Here is a 13,068-nt window from a genome sequence, read left to right on the forward strand (position 1 = left end):
GTCAGGAGGGGATGGCTAGAGAATTTTTGTGGTAAAAACAAAGATTTAACATAGACGTAACCGGTTCATTAGACAGTTAACTTTCAAATTATCATTTTACATGGTGAATGAGGCCTATATAAAATAAAGAACCAAAAGATCTGAAAAAAGTTTAGCTGTAAGTTCATTCGGCGGTTCCATCTCCTAAGGCTTGTTGATGTTTGAAGAGCTGCAAACGCCTATGGAAAGAGCCTATCTATTGACCCATTTTCTAGAATCTTTCGATTATGTATTTATCGGTGGGAAAAACAGACGTTCGGTAAATGCTTAATTTATAAAAATTGCTAGAAAAGTTGATGTGCCGGGAATGAATTACACAGGAAATATTTATAAAAAGTTCAAAGGTTTTTTGCATTTACAGCTGTATGTATAGTGTCTCATCATCCGTGATGTATCATTTTCTACTTTAGTTCCTCGATAACTTTTTTAGCGTTAGACAAGAATTACAGAGCTCCTAGTAGTAATTAATCGGTTATTTCACAATCTGATGCATAATAAACGGCTATCTGCATCATTATCAGCCTGCTTATTATTTGTACTTTCTTATTTCTTATGTCATATCACAGTGTATTTCTTGAAGCATGTTTTTATTTCAATTACCAATTACCTGTAATAGTACACAAATTGCAGGTATCAACCCACCAGGCACTAATCACCACGTAAATGAATATTATATACCTTGCAATATACAAATACGAGTCAGTTAAGAAAAAAATATATGTAAAAAATTGTTGTTATAATTTTAATTTTGGGAAACTTTTAATTAATTAACTGATAATTTAATCATAGCTCTTATAAAATCATCTCTGATTTGAATTAAGTTCCCATGAAAATGGAGAGGCACCGCAATAAACACATTAAAAACAATGGTTTGGAATTTAATAATGGCAAAAAATTGCTCAATAACCGCGAAGAACCTCTATAAGGAGAAATTAATTCCCCTGGAGATTAAAATAACCCTCAATTGAAATTAGTCGACATAAACTGTGTAAAATTAATTTATTTCTGAGAATACTTTTTGTCAAAGTGTTTGATATGTAGTTATGTAGGTAAGGTGAGTTTACCAAAATAAACAGCATTAATAAAAAATGGTGATAAAACTGAACTCTGCGGAAATGAGATCCCTGAGGCGCATGTTTATAAAAACATATAGATCCGTGTTAAATTGTGGAGATCCAAATTGTGTAAGATTTAAAGAAGTACGCTTGGTTGATTTGGGCATGTAGAGCAGATGAACGAAGAAAGGATTTTAAGGATAATATATGATGCAATTATGAATGTTAAAAGAAGTCGGGAACGCAGGAAGAAGAAATGGTACGATTAAGTTAATCAAGTACCTATGTGAGAATGGCCATGTTAAGAAGATAATATTGCCACGATGCATGTGAATGAAACAATGAGTGTGTGCCAAGATCGAGATGTGGTCCAGTTTAGTTAGTCAGCATAGCGTTAATACATAAAAAAAATTGAACAGAAATAAAAGGAATATTACGAAGAAAGTAAAATTTATACCATAAACTACATACGATCTTCTTTTTTTAAAATATTTATTTAGATATTAATTAGCGGTAACCTTGGTATTTTAACTCCACGTAGTACACAAAATACCTTCCATAATTTGCTTTGTTTTCAATGGCGTCTCGTCTTGTGGCAATTTCAAATTATAGTTAAACGAAATGCAATTAGTTATTTCAATTTAAAGCACACACGAGTCATGAAATCGTATCACAATGACTCGGAAGTGAAGGTTTTCTTTAAAATCTCTTACCGTTAATAATGCGCTGAAAATTAAAAGGACATGAATGGTTTGAAATTCGTGCAGGGTCAAAAATTTATAAGTATTCTATTGTTATTTTCGGAACTCAGACTACAATAGATGATAATTTTACAACCAAGGGGTTTAGAGTAATATTTTGAAAACCAATTTACACAGAGAAAAGTGATGTCGGTAACGACCCCCGTAGCGTTTAAAATACTCGATTGCAAATCTAAAGGTCGCGGGTTTGACCCCGGTGAACCCAAATAAGTACGATTTAGTTTAAAACTGTTACTAAACTATAATGTATAATATCATGTGGCATGGTCAAGAGTGGTCGAAACTCTCAGCTTTAGCCGTTGTTGGTGACAGACCTGAATATCCAGGTACTTCCCCGTCCTCCTCTTTCCAATCTCTCTCCACCGGACAATTGGGACTCTTGTGCGATATTCACTTAAAACAATAATAAAAAACATAGCACAAATGAAACATCTACGTGTTGTGCTGTTAAATGAAGAACGTCCAGGCTGAAAAACTCTTATTGTTTGTTATGTTCCGGTTTCGTTTAAATATGGTGGCCGTTTTAACCTATCGTGCACCACAGTAACCGATAAGCATGATCGTCAAATCGTCTTGTTCATTAATTAAGTAGGTATGTATTTGAGTACCTGCTTACAAAATCTTATTATCTCACAGGAAACATTGATTTTGATTCATTATACATGAAGGAAAATTAGAAACATGGTTTTTTGGACGCCCGGTCTACTGTTCATAGAACATAGTATATGATTGACATATTTGTTGTTGATATTTTTTAAGCAGTTTTTTTTAAATTTTTATTTGATACCGCAAAAGCCATCTGGAGCCAGTGAGACTAGGGCATCCCTAATTGGGGTACGTTGTGAGGCTGAATGTAGTGATGAGGGGAAGGAGATGGGGAGGAGGAAGGTGGGAAAGTACTTACTATTCAAATCTGATCACCAAACACGTCCAAAGCCATTTTAAGCAATGTTTCAATTATGTCGATTAATTGCTATAATATCATCTAATTTTAGAGCAATGCATATGTATTATATATAACACATACAACCACACACAGACACACATGCCCACGTACACACACACAAACACTCACACACACCTCTCTCCTTCCCCAGCACACTAATTAACTTAACTTAAAAATGTAACTTAACCGTAAAATGTATAATATACCTCATATGTATATATGTCAGCGACATGTCATTGGTACCAATTATTGTACTAACTTTTATAACTTTGTAACTATTGTCATCTATGTAATTATGTACTGTTTGTTTCTGCAATAAACAAAAATAAAATATGTTCGCGTGTGTATGCGTGATTGCTACCGAAACTGTTAGAATGCATTGTCATCGACAACGAGTCTTTCTGAGTTTCAGCTAAAAGCTAGACCGAATGTCGGGAAGTGGGTTAGTTTCCACTTCCAAAATTCTTCTTCATTCATAAAATCATTCAAGAAAACAAAAGTGAAATTTGAATCGCCATATTTTTAAATAGATATTTTAAACATTAATGGTAAGACATCTCAAACCTACTCCCGTACTATCAAATCCATAAATATGTAGTTGATTGTATCGAAAAAGAGCACAGTTATACTTTACAGGTCGCGTACCAACACAAACTATACATCTTTATTCAATACTGTAATCGATAAATTACAGTGATTTAAATAGGGACGGGCAGTTCCAGTCTGTCCTGCGCCGCCTCTGTCTTGTCATTGCGCAATCGGTAATAATTTGTTTTGTCTATGGTTTTCATGAGATTAAGTATACGGTGGACACAAAACAAATAAAACACGGCAAGTCTTTTGTCTTACAGCATAATAAGCCGTAAACTAATAGTTCTTTAAACAATAGACAACGCATTCAAAGAGTATGTTTTTAATCTTCTCTTATTTTATACAGAAAAAAAAAATTCCTCTGTAATTACAAGATTTTTACGTAGGTACTTAAATACCTACCTACTTAATGATGCACTAAAAATATTAAATGATTTTTTTTTTCAAATTAGGAATCATTCAATTTGTCCAAAGAAACGTCACAATCTCAATTCTTTTTTTTAAATTAAAAAAACTTTCTTCAGGCCGGTAGGTACCTTGTATTGATTATTCCGATTTTACCCACCGATGAACTCTCGTGTGAGCTCTGGGCGGTTTAAAATGGTGTTATCGAACAAGGCAATCTTGAACCAGAACAGGAACGGTCAATTTAAAACAGGAATTTGCCACGCTAATTCAATAAGTACAAAGAAAAGATGAATGCAATAAACTTTGTGGCAAATCGGTTAGATCCCAGGATCTAGCCCAGCGGTCGCAGGTTTATAACCCGATGAATGTAAATACCAAATTCTAGCTTTAAGGTTTGTTCGAAACGCAGAAAAAATAATTGAAAATTTTGTATTTTTTCATCACGTTTTAGTTAAAAATATGGCAAAACAGGGCCCAAGTGAAACACCACCATTTACAATCGGAACGCTGTATGTATTGCTAGACATAACTTTGCCTTGTAATTAGGACAGAAAATCCAGTAACTTTTAAATGTTAGTTATTAGTTATGTCTGTGTAAATTTTTTCACATTCAACGAATTCAAATTTGCTTTGAATTTAATTGTCATTTTCTAAATTGGAACCGTTCGTGAGAAGAATAATTAAGATAAGCGATCAAGTAGCTACCTACCTATAACCAGAAAATGGTTTTATTTTTATTAATGAAAAAATACATTTCTGAAATGTGAATTCCTTTTTTTTAATTTTTTGACAAATTTCGAGATTTTTCAAGTTTACTGGATGTGTTCATTCGAAAGGTAAATATGAAGAGTCATTATGGAAGTTAACTTTGTTAGTATACTAGCACCAGAATACTACTATAGAACCATAGAGTAAATGTTAATACTAGAAGTTCCTTCCATACAAATTTAAAATTAAACTTATTTTCCGCTTAGCTCAATTGCCTAGCGCCCCGTCTCGCTTACATTCGCATGATATCGTAGATCTCCATCCCATTTGAATATCGTAAATAAAGTTTTTTGTTGTAAAATTTAATCCTCGATTAAGCAAATATTTGGGTAACGAAACACACCCACAAGGCACTTCTTGTGTTATTCTTTATTCTATGTATGGAACCTTTAAAACTACACAGAGGATAGAGCTACATTAATTAACCCGACAAAAACTTATTAACTAATCAAATTACCGACAGTAATCAAAAAGGTTTATTAACTGGATTACCAATTTTTAAACTGTTTTTTTGTGTAACCCTGTAGCTAACGTAGAAACGTAGTTGAAACTAAGATTTCTTTGTTGAATTCACTCTCATTTCATCCACTGATTGGAAGGTGGTTCAATATTTTAACAATAAATGTGAAAACAAATAAAACCCGTAATATTGTTTGTACCACATTTTCCAATAGGTTTATCAACAGAAAAAGGAGTGAGCTTCTCAGCAAAAGCCGCCAATATACATGTACAAAAAAATAATAATGTAAATAAAATACTGTGAAACATATTATCCATTGTGTTATCATTATTTTATCCAAACAACGGTTTCACACTATGGGAAAGCAATACTTAGGTGATGTCGATATATTTAATATTAACTTTGCGAATTTTGTGGATCACGTAAAAGACTTATTTCAACACTATTCCTAAATGGAAGTTGTATTTTTGTAAACTAGTTATATCACTGTATTTAATGTATGTTCTTGTTCTTTTTAATTTTGTTTCTTGCATATATAATTTTTTAATGTAATTTTATTTTTATTATTTCTTTCACATGTTTCAAAATTGTCTGTCATCAAAATCGTACCACCTACATGTAAAAGCCGTCTGTGCGTTAAATAAATAAATAATGTTATCATTATATTATCCATTATGTCATCAATGTTGTGTTTGTCTGTAATTAGTGATAGTATCAACCGTGTTAAATGTCATTGAATTTTCGAGAGCTTTGGTATTTCTGTTGACAAACTTAAAATATAAATTTTTTCAAGCTATTGGCTACAGGCCAAGAATTTTTATTTTGAACCCTATAACTGGGCTAGCAATTAAAATAAAAAATCTAGTATCGACATTCGAGACACAAAAACATGAATGACAACATGGAATTTGAATTATTCTGGTGAACAAATCTTCTGCTATTTATATAAAGACGAATGTCTGTGGCAGGCGGCGTCGATTTCATTTTTATACAATTCCACAGTTTTATTCCTAGATTGATGAAATTTAGCACACTTAACCTTTAAAATAAGAGAAACGACACTGTCTACACTAGATTTCGAAAAAATACCACATTTCCTTTTCCTACCCGTTTAAAGCAGAATTTTGGTACTTCCCGATGAAATTTTTCGTACTTGACGTTCACAACAAGACGATAATTACGGCATACATCTAATTTCGTAAAAGTCTAGAGTAAGCCGAGGGATTACAGCTAGTCAACATATTATATTATTGTCTTTTCAGATCAACATTGAACACACCGCTGCTGTCTAGGCCAATTTATATGCGCTAACGCAGTCACAATGGCTTGAAAGAATAACGATCACTATCACGGCGTGAAATTTGACTCTTATTTTTAAATGTAAGCCTACAATACCTACTTACGATATTATCTTTTGCCTACATAATACAACGTTGCCTCAGTGGCTTAACTCTTGTCATGTCATTGACATAAGCTATGTTTGTCATATACCATTTGCCATTTGCTGTTATGGATCTACAAATGTACAATCTGCATCTAATTTATTTCACCATTGAAGTAATAATCATGTATTGTTTCATAGTGCTTTCACACAAACGAAGTATTGAATTCCGTAAGTCTAAACTTAAACTTTAGGGTGCACAGTTTACACCCGCGCTGTGCAAGCGAGTTTCCTACAGAGCATCGGACCATCCCTAATGTGTATCTTTGTAATGTCAAACTATCGATATAGGTTTATAGTATAAAATTCCTCACAATTTTGAACTACTTTCTTCACAACGGAATAGTAAATTGAAAAAAAAATAAAATAAATAAGGAACTTTGTATTCACCGCTATTTAATCAAAAATGATCTACATGTTTCTAAACTAATGGTTTTTAGATACATATAATGAATAATTAACATTTTCATGAAATAAATCATTTCTGATACAAAAGGTTTAAAAATGTATATAAAAATACGATGGGTTCCAATTGTTAATGGTCAATTAAATGTCATAAATAAATATTTTTTTAAATAGCCATCTGTTAAATATATTTTCACATTGATGCCAATATTGATCATATGTTTTGTTATTGTTATTTAGACACCTTTGTTAGGTACTTCTTGATTCTGTTGTGTTAATTTATAAAAAAAATTGTTGTATACATAAATGTATATGTATTTAATATTTACCTTTTTTATGATAATTTTATTTGTTTTGCATAATTGTTCTTTTTTATTGATCGCCGCTCATTATAATACGAGTATTTTGTCTATACTTATTTGTCTTTTCTTATTTTTTTTTTTATTTTCTCTTCATGTCTAACCTGACAAAAAAACTATGGTTTTGAAACATGTCGTCCCTATTTGATTAAATAGTGGGGTAAACAAAGTTATTTATTTTATTTAAATTAAAATGATGCCACAAAGTAAATTTACAATTATTGAAGTTGGAAAAGTCTAAAATTAAAACAAAAATTAACTTATCTACTTAGACGATATCGATTTCAAATATCAATATATTCGAAAATTTATCAAAAAGTGTGTTCAAATTAATCTATATAACCGATAATTTAGATAATTAAAAAAATGTACATAACAAATCGAAGTAAAAATAAAAGTGTAGTCTTTAAACGTGTATTTGATAGATCTTGTTTCATAATAACGAATTTATTGATAAAAAGACATACGGAAATATTTTACATTATTATTTGCATTAATTTAGTAAAAAGTATGGATTTAAAATGTTACCTAATAGATAGACATAACGTCATTTATATTGATTAATGTATCAAAAGCAGATATTTATTGGTCACTTTGTTGATTTAAAACAATATATTAGTTTAAATATTAATGTCCATATTTTTGTCAATCTGATAAAATAATTAGTAATATTTATGAGAACAGTAAAATAATAATCAAATATAGTTAAAATACAAAAGCCCCCACAGGAACACCAGTAGTTGTAAATACCAACGCCCTCCACTGCACAAGAACACCCGTAGTTATAAATGTCAAAATAAGTTATTTACCTTTTGAAGAGCATTAAGAAAGCTTCCTCACTTTTTTTTTCTTTTTTTAGGCGCCCAAATAAATTATTTAAGAAATAAGTCAATTTGGAAGGCGGGTACAATTTATTGGATTACCAACACCTCTGCCATAGACCCCAAGTGATTCGCTACGTTTTCTTACTTAGCAGGGGTGCCCGGGTTTATGGCGTGAGGTTTGGCCAGGTCTTGGATAAATGTGTCTGCCCACCAACTGCGTGGTAGGCCGGATCAGGAGAGACTGATTGAGGGAGACCTTATGACCTCTTCAGCAGGACTCAGGATAGATTAATACATTCGTCACTCCTGGAGACATTGACCCCAGATTCCTACCCAACTTTTCATCCCTTTCCATTCCTAAAAAGACCCTCCATACAGCATCCACAAAGATGACATAGGCCCTGAGAAGACTTATTTTCCACAGGGCCTCCTGTGTAGAGCTTATGTAAAAAAAAAACGTCAAAAATTCGTGAACTGTTGCTTTTTACCAAGTTTTACAAAGTAGGTATGTAATTTTGGATAACACATCATTGTAATTATATTAATCGTTCGAACTAATTCAAGACCACGTAGCATAATATGATAAAAGTACACTTCCTATTTGCACACATAAAACGCCTTCATAAGAATTGGATACATTATCGAGATTGTTTGCGGTATAATCATTAGCTGATACCTTCATATTTCTATTATATAGACTACATTACACTCTGGGCGTAAAATGAGCTAATCTCTTAATTTGCTATTAATACATACATAAGATAAAAAAAATGATGGATATATTTTTAAAGATCGCCGTATGTTTATGGATCATCCAAGGTTACTTTTAAAAAGTTAATCCTACTGTCTTCCCACAGCTTGTCTTCCATAATGTACCATTATAAACATGGCTTGTTTGGATATAAAATCTAACGAGAACATTTCACGTGTAGGTTGTTAAATCTCTGTTTAACATTTCGCAACACAACTGGTAGCTTTGTTGTTCCAAGACAATCGATATCATAAAGTAATTTGATATCGTTAGTTTATTAGTAGTGTTATTTGTGTGTTTAAATATTTGGTAGGCCATCGATTGTGGTAGCACCTTATTCAAACATGATATGAATAATTCAATTCAACAGTTTCAGACCTATGCAACTATTGGGACTCCATTGAACACAAAGTAAATGTGACTTTAAAAAGTCAAGTGCTATATGAATGTCTAACAGATTTCCAAAATAACTCAACACTAAGAACACATTATTTTTTTATATAGTATTACATACTTATATATGTAAGAACTTTACTGATTAGTTATTAAACATAATGAATTAGTATATAGAGGCAACATGTAACTGGTTTCTCAGTTTAATAAATCGCGCATGTACACACAAAACAAAAATACATAGTTTATAATAATGAATTTTATTACGAAAGGAATTTTTTTACAGTAAAAATATATTTTTCTTTTTTTCAATTCGGTGAAACAGATTATTTTTATACCACTTCTTCATAATGGAAAAGATGATCAATTAATGAAAAATTAATGATTTTTTAAATTAAAAAAAGTACCGAAGACGCACGTACATTACCAATGGTCATCAGAAAACAATGTTTTTTATCTCACACCCGACGGAATTTGTTATTCTTTCATATTTTGTACCTTAGAGTAGGAATTGTTATTGCGGCATCCTACAGTCACTCTAGTAGACTTTTAGTAGAAATTCAATATCCTCGGATAGACTTCTAGGTTTGAAAAAATAGCATACAAAACAGTAGTGGTCATATATATATTAGTCACTCGTCAGGTCCCCCAAAATACTCAATATCCCCCTACAAACGGATTGCGTTCTTTTAATCTAAAGACTCATGTTCACTCCTTTTTCTCCTCAAAGAAACCCTTCTAAAGGAAAATTATTTTCCTCAGGACCTATGTCAAGGGTGAGACCTGGCAAAGTTTGTTATAATTATATACATTTGAGGGAGGCTATTATCAAAACTTTACGCCAAAAGGCTTAAGGAATACGAAGAAGAAATTGTTTGGCTACACCAGAAGCGGAAGGTGATCTATTTTATCAAACTGAAAGACAAACAATTATCTTTTTTAATTTTATTCCAATAATATTCGTTGGTCAACACTTTATATAAGGGACACAGTTTTCACTCACGCTGGGCAAACGGGTTCTCTGCAGAGGGTTAAACCATTCGTTCTTAAAATCATTTAGTAATTTCAAGCCAACTTCGTACAATGTGAAGTTACTTTGTTAACGCTTTACTTCTGCCATAACAACATTGAAGTGTTAGCTATTTCAGGTTGCGATGCTGTCAAAATTCCCCGTAACGCGTTGAATGTTTCTTGAATGCAATAAAAAAACATGTCGCTAAAATACGCCGCTGACCTTATTGTTTTATAAACACAATAAAACATTTACAACACACGATAAGTAAACAATGAGCCTTTGTAAGTAGAAATGTAGTTCGCGCCATTTTTTAATTTCAAAAGTCTTTGTATGAATTGTCTCTAGGTAAAAAAAAACACGGAAGGCACGCAAGGCTTCACACTTAATAATAATAATATTAAATTGTGTAATTCGTTTCAATATTACGTCGAAGTTAAAATATATACTTTTAATGATGCTTAGCCAAAATTGATTTGATTTATTCGACGTGTTATTATTTTTTAATATTTCGAGTTCGATCTGTGAGAAAAAATATTTATAAGTGTTTTTTTCGTTTATTGAAATAATATTTTAAGTCCCACGCAAATTTTGCTCTAAAAACTATGTCTCCAGGAAACAACTTATTTTAAAATATCGATAAGATTATATTACCGGTTATTAGACCAATTTGGTGATTAAATAATTGTATTACTTTTTTAATACAGATCAAATTTGATAAATTACCATAGAACCCGAACAACTCAATAAATTAATTGGACTTTTATTAAAATAACACTTTTTAATAAATTCCAAAAGCGATTTAAGATTGTATTAAAAGTTGCCACGGTGGGAATATATATTTTTTTATTCTACTTATATTGGAGCAATATATTATTAGAAATGTTAAATGTCAGGTTGAAATCTAGATCTTTAGAAGTGAACACATACATCGCCTTAATAAATGAAGGTATGACGTAATTGGCCTATTGTACCAACAGATAACTGCGCATTATACCTACGAACCTATGTGGCTATGTAAGTATTTGTGCACTGTACTCAAAATTCAATAGACAGAATACCAAGATGATATCTTGTGATAGGTTGGTAGATAGATCTTTAAGAGATTTGAATTATCTGAGAAAAATATTACAATACACAGGTACGGCCTACATTTTTATTTCGACTTGTTTATCAGAGGTTTTTATATGTAATTCGGTTAACCTTCTAGATGTTGTGTGAATATTAATTATTTGGTATCTTATATTAACTTTATTAATTGGTCTCTTTTTAAAGTGTAAACCTACTTACCTACAGATCTTAAAATTTTGATGCTTTAAAGAAGTAAATTTTGTTAAATTTTGAAAGCGGGTATGGTCAGAAAACCAACATGACTACCATAGGTAATTTTAAGTGGTTTGCAACGTTTGATGAATTATCAAGGGTGTCCGGGTTCGTGGGGTGAAGTTTGTTCAGTCTTAGTGGTAATGAGTTTACCCACCAACTGCGTGGCAATCTGAATCGGAAGAGGCCGGTTGAAGAAGACTCTTTGACCTGTCCAGCTGGATTCTCTCAACCTATCGCCTTACGATGAAATGTATGGATTGATACAATCATATTAACTAGACTTTCATCAATTTCCTACGGAATAATCGCCTGGGGAGGAACATACAATAATCATGTGAAAACTCTAGAAATTGTCCAGAAGTCTATCATTAAGATAATGCACCAGAAGACCAAGACATATCCCACCAATCAATTGTTTCAGGAAACTGACATTATGGAACTAAGGCGGATTTACTGTGTCCAATGTTTTAATTTTATATACACTCGTCCTTATAATTTCTGTAATAATCCAAATCGTTCTAGCCAGAGACACAACAAATGCGTGTACACAGTGCCTCACTGCAAAACTAGGTTAGCCCAAAGACACATTAACTATATTGGCCCAAAATTCTTAAATTCCTTGCCGAGCTCCATCAATATTTGCCAAAACCTAAACTAATAAAAAATAAATGTCAAAAGCTGGGTAAAAAAGTATCTGGAAGTGATAATACGTTACCATCTTCATTTAGAAAATAAGTTAACTTCTTTTAAACTGTTTTTTATTAAATACGCAAAAGCTCCAGTAAAATCATATTAAACTTACTATATGTACTATATATATATTTTTTTCTTTATTCATATTTAAAAAAAATTGCCAATAAAAAAAGACGTCCATTGCTCCCGGACAAACTAACTACAAGATTCCTGCCAACCCCTCAAACCTTTCACTTTCCCAGAACTTTCTCTTCTTCCTTCCATTAAAAAGACCCTCAGCCCAGTATCCCCATCGACGACGTAGAGGAAGACGGACATTATTTTCATCCCGTGTGGAGTTAATGTTGAAAAAAATCTTGTACACCCAATTTGTCAAAGGTGTTGGGATAGATATCTTATGCAAAGTATTAATTACAGAAATCTTTAAAAGAAACAGTCAAAAGTTTGTCTGACCTTAGTTAATAAATCTTTGTTAATTTATGTTTTTACAATGTTGTTTTTTTAGAAAATTAAGATAACACGATAAATTTTACAATTTTACCAGTTTATTGATATTTTACTGCCATAATAAATTACAATGAATTTAAAATCAATTTAATCCAACTAACTGCTTATTATTATTATTATTATTATTGGATAATTTGTATAGCGCCGCTTTTGTGAGATATCACCTCAGGGGCGCTTTACAGTTGATGCAGGTATTACAGAAAATATAAATATTACAAAAATAGAGTGAAGTTAAGTTAAGTAAAATGAAGTAAAGGAACAGGTGACACGAAGATAGAAGATGGAGACTCTGCAGCAAGAATCCCAGGTGGTGAAGAAACTGGTCCAGC

The sequence above is a fragment of the Hesperophylax consimilis genome, chromosome 9 (assembly GCF_061612785.1).
Source record: "Hesperophylax consimilis isolate HC1 chromosome 9, BYU_Hcon_1.0, whole genome shotgun sequence".
Classification (NCBI taxonomy): domain Eukaryota; kingdom Metazoa; phylum Arthropoda; class Insecta; order Trichoptera; family Limnephilidae; genus Hesperophylax; species Hesperophylax consimilis.